This window comes from Notolepis coatsorum, assembly GCF_963971535.1.
Source record: "Notolepis coatsorum genome assembly, contig: SCAFFOLD_520, whole genome shotgun sequence".
NCBI classification, from domain to species: domain Eukaryota; kingdom Metazoa; phylum Chordata; class Actinopteri; order Aulopiformes; family Paralepididae; genus Notolepis; species Notolepis coatsorum.
Window position 1 is genome coordinate 127,237 of NW_028173449.1, and position 8,855 is coordinate 136,091.

Sequence of the window (8,855 nt, forward strand, 5' to 3'; positions counted from 1 at the left end):
CTAGTCACTATACTAGTCATTATACTAGTCATTATACTTGTCACTATACTAGTCACTATACTAGTCATTATACTAGTCATTATACTAGTCATTATACTAGTCACTATACTAGTCATTATACTTGTCACTATACTAGTCACTATACTAGTCATTATACTAGTCATTATACTAGTCATTATACTAGTCACTATACTAGTCATTATACTAGTCATTATACTAGTCACTATACTAGTCATTATACTAGTCATTATACTAGTCATTATACTAGTCACTATACTAGTCATTATACTAGTCATTATACTAGTCACTATACTAGTCATTATACTAGTCATTATACTAGTCACTATACTAGTCACTATACTAGTCACTATACTAGTCATTATACTAGTCACTATACTAGTCAGTATACTAGTCATTCTACTAGTCATTATACTAGTCACTATACTAGTCACTATACTAGTCACTATACTAGTCATTATACTAGTCACTATACTAGTCATTATACTAGTCATTATACTAGTCATTATACTAGTCATTATACTAGTCATTATACTAGTCACTATACTAGTCAGTATACTAGTCAGTATACTAGTCATTATACTAGTCATTATACTAGTCATTATACTAGTCACTATACTAGTCATTATACTAGTCATTATACTAGTCATTATACTAGTCATTATACTAGTCATTATACTAGTCATTATACTAGTCACTATACTAGTCACTATACTAGTCAGTATACTAGTCAGTATACTAGTCATTATAATAGACATTATACTAGTCATTATACTAGTCACTATACTAGTCATTATACTAGTCACTACACTAGTCATTATACTAGTCATTATACTAGTCAGTATACTAGTCATTATACTAGTCACTATACTAGTCACTACACTAGTCATTATACTAGTCATTATACTAGTCATTATACTAGTCATTATACTAGTCACTATACTAGTCATTATACTAGTCACTACACTAGTCATTATACTAGTCAGTATACTAGTCATTATACTAGTCATTATACTAGTCACTATACTAGTCACTACACTAGTCATTATACTAGTCACTATACTAGTCACTATACTAGTCATTATACTAGTCACTATACTAGTCACTATACTAGTCATTATACTAGTCATTATACTTGTCACTATACTAGTCACTATACTAGTCACTATACTAGTCATTATACTAGTCATTATACTAGTCATTATACTAGTCATTATACTAGTCACTATACTAGTCATTATACTAGTCACTATACTAGTCATTATACTAGTCACTATACTAGTCATTATACTAGTCACTATACTAGTCATTATACTAGTCATTATACTAGTCCCTATACTAGTCACTATACTAGTCACTATACTAGTCATTATACTAGTCATTATACTAGTCACTATACTACTAGTCACTATACTAGTCACTATACTAGTCATTATACTAGTCACTATACTAGTCATTATACTAGTCACTATACTAGTCATTATACTAGTCACTATACTAGTCATTATACTAGTCACTATACTAGTCACTATACTAGTCATTATACTAGGCATTATACTAGTCACTATACTAGTCATTATACTAGTCAATATACTAGTCATTATACTAGTCATTATACTAGTCACTATACTAGTCACTATACTAGTCGTTATACTAGTCACTATACTGGTCACTATACTAGTCATTATACTAGTCATTATACTAGTCATTATACTTGTCATTATACTAGTCATTATACTAGTCATTATACTAGTCATTATACTAGTTACTATACTAGTCACTATACTAGTCACTATACTAGTCATTATACTAGTCACTATACTAATCATTATACTAGTCATTATACTAGTCACTATACTACTAGTCACTATACTAGTCACTATACTAGTCATTATACTAGTCACTATACTAGTCACTATACTAGTCACTATACTAGTCATTATACTAGTCATTATACTAGTCACTATACTACTAGTCACTATACTAGTCACTATACTAGTCATTATACTAGTCACTATATTAGTCATTATACTAGTCATTATACTAGTCACTATACTAGTCACTATACTAGTCACTATACTAGTCATTATACTAGTCACTATACTAGTCATTATACTAGTCATTATACTAGTCACTATACTACTAGTCACTATACTAGTCACTATACTAGTCATTATACTAGTCACTATACTAGTCATTATACTAGTCACTATACTAGTCATTATACTAGTCACTATACTAGTCATTATACTAGTCACTATACTAGTCACTATACTAGTCACTATACTAGTCATTATACTAGTCACTATACTAGTCATTATACTAGTCATTATACTAGTCACTATACTAGTCATTATACTAGTCATTATACTAGGCATTATACTAGTCACTATACTAGTCACTATACTAGTCGTTATACTAGTCACTATACTGGTCACTATACTAGTCATTATACTAGTCATTATACTAGTCACTATACTAGTCACTATACTACTAGTCACTATACTAGTCACTATACTAGTCATTATACTAGTCACTATACTAGTCATTATACTAGTCACTATACTAGTCATTATACTAGTCACTATACTAGTCATTATACTAGTCACTATACTAGTCATTATACTAGTCACTATACTAGTCATTATACTAGTCACTATACTAGTCACTATACTAGTCATTATACTAGTCATTATACTAGTCATTATACTAGTCACTATACTAGTCATTATACTAGTCACTATAATAGTCACTATACTGGTCACTATACTAGTCGTTATACTAGTCATTATACTAGTCATTATACTAGTCATTATACTAGTCACTATACTAGTCATTATACTAGTCATTATACTAGTCACTATACTAGTCACTATACTGGTCACTATACTAGTCATTATACTAGTCATTATACTAGTCATTATACTAGTCACTATACTAGTCATTATACTAGTCATTATACTAGTCACTATACTAGTCACTATACTAGTCACTATACTAGTCATTATACTAGTCATTATACTAGTCACTATACTACTAGTCACTATACTAGTCACTATACTAGTCATTATACTAGTCACTATACTAGTCATTATACTAGTCATTATACTAGTCATTATACTAGTCATTATACTAGTCACTATACTAGTCATTATACTAGTCATTATACTAGTCACTATACTAGTCACTATACTGGTCACTATACTAGTCATTATACTAGTCATTATACTAGTCATTATACTAGTCACTATACTAGTCATTATACTAGTCATTATACTAGTTACTATACTAGTCACTATACTAGTCACTATACTAGTCACTATACTAGTCACTATACTAGTCATTATACTAGTCACTATACTACTAGTCACTATACTAGTCACTATACTAGTCATTATACTAGTCACTATACTAGTCACTATACTAGTCACTATACTAGTCACTATACTAGTCATTATACTAGTCATTATACTAGTCACTATACTACTAGTCACTATACTACATTTACATTTACATTTAGCTGACGCTTTTATCCAAAGCGACTTACAAGTTCTGTACGACAAGCCATCAGGAAGAGCACAACTCTATCAGCTGAGTAACAATGTTCATCAAAGTGTTGAGTGCTACAGTGTAGGTTAGTTTATTAGGACAAGTGCATGACAGTATGGTTAGTTAGGGTTAGATTTTTTTTTTTTTTTTTTAATTCAGATAATGGTTGAAGAAGTGCGTCTTTAGTCGACGGCGAAATATTGGACGTGTTTCGGCTGTCCTAACTGGGGTGGGTAGTTCATTCCACCATTGTGGGGCAAGGACTGAGAATAGGCGACTTCTCTTTGATGACCCTCCCGGAGCTTGGATAGGAGTAGGTCTGAGGCGGCCAGAAGATGCAGAGCGTAGGGGTCTTGAGGGTGTGTAGTTAGAGACCATTGACCGGAGGTAGGCGGGAGCAGTTCCCTTTGCCGCACGGTATGCTAGGTCGAGGGCCTTGAAGCGGATTCGTGCAGCAATGGGGAGCCAGTGCAGGTCCCTAAGAAGTGGGGTGACATGGGCCGACTTCGGTAGGTTTGAGATCAGGCGGGCCGCTGCGTTCTGAATGAGTTGAAGAGGCTTAGTGGCAGTGGCCGGGAGGCCAGCGAGCAGTGCGTTGCAGTAGTCGAGGCGGGAGATGACTGTTGATTGGACGAGGAGTTGGGTGGCTTCTTTTGTCAGGAAGGGGCGTATCCTTCTGACGTTGCTCAGGAGGAATCGGCAGGTTCTGGTTGTCGCTGCGATGTGAGCAGAGAAGTTCAACTGGTCGTCGAGGACAACACCAAGGTTCTTGGCGGTCGGGGACGCGGTCACAGCTGCATTCTCGACTGTGATGGAAAGGTCGGTCAGGGGGGAGGATTTGGCCGGCAGGTGGAGCAATTCTGTTTTGCTTAGGTTCAGTTTGAGGTGGTTGGTCGTCATCCAGGCGGAGATGTCGGACAGACAGGCCGAGATCCGCTCAGAGACGTGGATATCTGAGGGAGGGAAGGAGAGGAAGAGTTGAGTATCGTCGGCATAACAGTGGTAGGAGAAGCCATGAGACGTGATAATGTTACCCAGTGATTTAGTGTAGAGGGAGAAGAGAAGGGGTCCTAAAACCGAGCCCTGGGGGACACCCGTCCGCAGGGGGCGGGTGGCCGACAGGGTCCCTCTCCATGACACTTGGTAGGAGCGGTCATTGAGGTATGATGACAACCATGTCAGCGCAGAGCCAGCCACTCCCATTCCTGCGAGGGCCGCGAGGAGGATCTGGTGGTTGACTGTGTCGAAGGCTGCAGATAGATCTAGGAGAATCAGGACAGAGGAGAGGCCTTTCGCTTTTGCTAAGTGAAGTGCCTCTGTGACCGCAATGAGGGCTGTCTCTGTGGAGTGACCAGTCCTGAAGCCTGACTGATTAGGGTCTAGGAGGTCATTCTGTAAGAGATAAGCAGTAAGTTGGTTGGATACAGCACGTTCAAGTGTTTTAGAAAGGAAGGAGAGAAGAGAGACAGGACGGTAGTTGCCTATGACGGTAGGGTTCAGGGATGGTTTTTTTATGAGGGGCGTGACTCTGGCTTGTTTTAGGGAGGTGGGGACCACCCCCGAGTTGAGTGAGGAGTTGATGGTTGCAGTTAGGAATGGGAGGATGTCTGGTGCTATGGTCTGGAGGAGTGGGGAAGGTAGCCGGTCCAGCTGGCATGTAGTCGGACGGTTCGACGTTACCAGTGTCAGGGTCTCGGCTTCTGTAATGGGAGAGAAAGATGACAGAGTGAAGGATGAGGTTCTCGATTCAGCATTTGGAATGGGTGGGGGTTGGGAGAAGGAGCTGCGGATGTTCTCCACTTTTTCCTCAAAGAAGATCGCAAAGTCTTCGGCAGAGAAAGATGAGGGAGGGGGGGGTGGGGGGGGAGTGAGGAGGGAGGACATGGTAGCATGCAGTTTGCAAAGATTCTTGGCAGAGGCCTCGATCCTATGGTGAAAGAAAGAAGCTTTGGCATTAGTAATGGTTTTGGAGAATGTTAACAAGAGGTTGTGATATGTGTCGATGTCAGCAGTGAGGCGTGACTTTCTATACTTCCTTTCAGCTGCTCTCAGGACCTGTCTTTGTTCTCTCACTGGATCTGTCAGCCATGGACTGGGTGGGGAACGGCGGGCAGGTTTCTCAACGAGGGGACAGAGCTTGTCGAAGGAGGTTGCAAGGGCTGAGAGGAGGGTGGAGGTTGTCATCTCTGTGGAGAGAGCAGAGAAGGTGTCACTCAAAGGTAGAGTGGATAGTATGTCAGAGGAGAGGGTGGAGGGGGATAGGGAGGGCAGGTTGCGTCTGAGTGAGACGGTTTGAGTTGGGGTGAAGACCTTTCGGTTAAGCATGAGAGTTAGTGAGAAGGATATGAAGGAATGGTCAGATACATGTAGGGGAGTTACCGTGGTGTTAATGATGCTGGAGTTACGGGAAAATATGAGATCCAAGGAGTTGCCTGCTTTGTGGGTGGGAGGCATGGCAGTGGGAGTCAGGTCAAATGATTGTAGGAGGGAGACTACTATGACTGACTGAGATGAGTCAGGGAGGTTGAAGTCGCCCAATAGAAGGAGAGGGGTACCATCTTCCGGTAAGGAGCTTAGAAGCATGTCCAGCTCATCTGTGAAGTGATCGAGCGGACCTGGAGGGCGGTAGAGTGTAACAATGGTGAGATTGAAAGGATTAGAGACAGATACTGCATGATATTCAAAAGAGGAGAGTGACAGTGCTGGGAGGGGTGTTAAGTTTGTAGTCCATGAAGGAGATGTCATGAGGCCAGTGCCTCCACCCCGCCTGGAAGGTCGAGGTGTGTGAGTGAAGTTATAGTTTGTAGATAATGCTGCAGGTGTTGATGAGTTATTGGGGGTTATCCAGGTCTCAGTTAGAGCCAGGAGCTGCAGATTTTGACTATGGGCGTAGGCAGTAATGAAGTCAGCTTTCTTGACTGCTGATTGACAATTCCATAGGCCTCCCTGTACTGTGACAGGTGTATTAGTGGCTGTAAGAGGGTAGGATAGATTAGCCGGGTTGTTAGCAAACTGCCGTGGGTGGGTTGAGTCTGTTCTGGGGGAGCAGATTGTGGATATGAGACACATTGTGGTGTCAAGAGTGGCAGGGAGGAAGTAGAGAAATAGCAGAGTGGGAGGGAAAGGGAGATTTTTCAGAGTGGAGTGTAAGATAGGATTATGATGTACTTAGCACTGGGTGGATCCCTGGATTCCTCTGTGGATAACTCCAGGAAAACTCCTCTTTGTCCCTCTTCGTTTCTCGACGCTTCGCTGACGCTAAGCCAGCAGGCCTTTAAATCCCTATCACTAATTAGTGCTTTCTAACACCTGGCCCTTAATGGGTCACTTAAGGAAACAAAATGGCCGCTTTAAACACGCCCCTTAATCAAGTCAGCTGGTCAAGTCAGCAATCAAGTCTCAGTTTAAAGATATTACTAAATGACTTAAAATGTCTTACCCTGATGCAGTGTAAGTCTCTCAGTGAATGAGCTGTCCTTCCACAACAGAATGTAGTACAGAGTGATTCCAGGAGAGGCTGAGGTTCTGCTTTTAAGCAGTGACAGGGCTCTGAGATCACACTCAGTACACAAGTGCTGTCTTTAAGCAGGCAGCAGCTTTTAATGGGTCACTTAAGGAAACAAAATGGCCGCTTTAAACACGCCCCTTAATCAAGTCAGCTGGTCAAGTCAGCAATCAAGTCTCAGTTTAAAGATATTACTAAATGACTTAAAATGTCTTACCCTGATGCAGTGTAAGTCTCTCAGTGAATGAGCTGTCCTTCCACAACAGAATGTAGTACAGAGTGATTCCAGGAGAGGCTGAGGTTCTGCTTTTAAGCAGTGACAGGGCTCTGAGATCACACTCAGTACACAAGTGCTGTCTTTAAGCAGGAAGCAGCTTTTAATGGGGCACTTAAGGAAACAAAATGGCCGCTTTAAACACGCCCCTTAATCAAGTCAGCTGGTCAAGTCAGCAATCAAGTCTCAGTTTAAAGATATTACTAAATGACTTAAAATGTCTTACCCTGATGCAGTGTAAGTCTCTCAGTGAATGAGCTGTCCTTCCACAACAGAATGTAGTACAGAGTGATTCCAGGAGAGGCTGAGGTTCTGCTTTTAAGCAGTGACAGGGCTCTGAGATCACACTCAGTACACAAGTGCTGTCTTTAAGCAGGAAGCAGCTTTTAATGGGTCACTTAAGGAAACAAAATGGCCGCTTTAAACACGCCCCTTAATCAAGTCAGCTGGTCAAGTCAGCAATCAAGTCTCAGTTTAAAGATATTACTAAATGACTTAAAATGTCTTACCCTGATGCAGTGTAAGTCTCTCAGTGAATGAGCTGTCCTTCCACAACATAATGTAGTACAGAGTGATTCCAGGAGAGGCTGAGGTTCTGCTTTTAAGCAGTGACAGGGCTCTGAGATCACACTCAGTACACAAGTGCTGTCTTTAAGCAGGAAGCAGCTTTTAATGGGGCACTTAAGGAAACAAAATGGCCGCTTTAAACACGCCCCTTAATCAAGTCAGCTGGTCAAGTCAGCAATCAAGTCTCAGTTTAAAGATATTACTAAATGACTTAAAATGTCTTACCCTGATGCAGTGTAAGTCTCTCAGTGAATGAGCTGTCCTTCCACAACAGAATGTAGTACAGAGTGATTCCAGGAGAGGCTGAGGTTCTGCTTTTAAGCAGTGACAGGGCTCTGAGATCACACTCAGTACACAAGTGCTGTCTTTAAGCAGGAAGCAGCTTTTAATGGGTCACTTAAGGAAACAAAATGGCCGCTTTAAACACGCCCCTTAATCAAGTCAGCTGGTCAAGTCAGCAATCAAGTCTCAGTTTAAAGATATTACTAAATGACTTAAAATGTCTTACCCTGATGCAGTGTAAGTCTCTCAGTGAATGAGCTGTCCTTCCACAACAGAATGTAGTACAGAGTGATTCCAGGAGAGGCTGAGGTTCTGCTTTTAAGCAGTGACAGGGCTCTGAGATCACACTCAGTACACAAGTGCTGTCTTTAAGCAGGAAGCAGCTTTTAATGGGGCACTTAAGGAAACAAAATGGCCGCTTTATATCTATACTAGTCATTATACTAGTCACTATACTAGTCATTATACTAGTCATTATACTAGTCATTATACTAGTCATTATACTAGTCACTATACTAGTCATTATACTAGTCATTATACTAGTCACTATACTAGTCACTATACTGGTCACTATACTAGTCATTATACTAGTCATTATACTAGTCATTATACTAGTCACTATACTAGTCATTATACTAGTCATTATACTAGTCACTATAC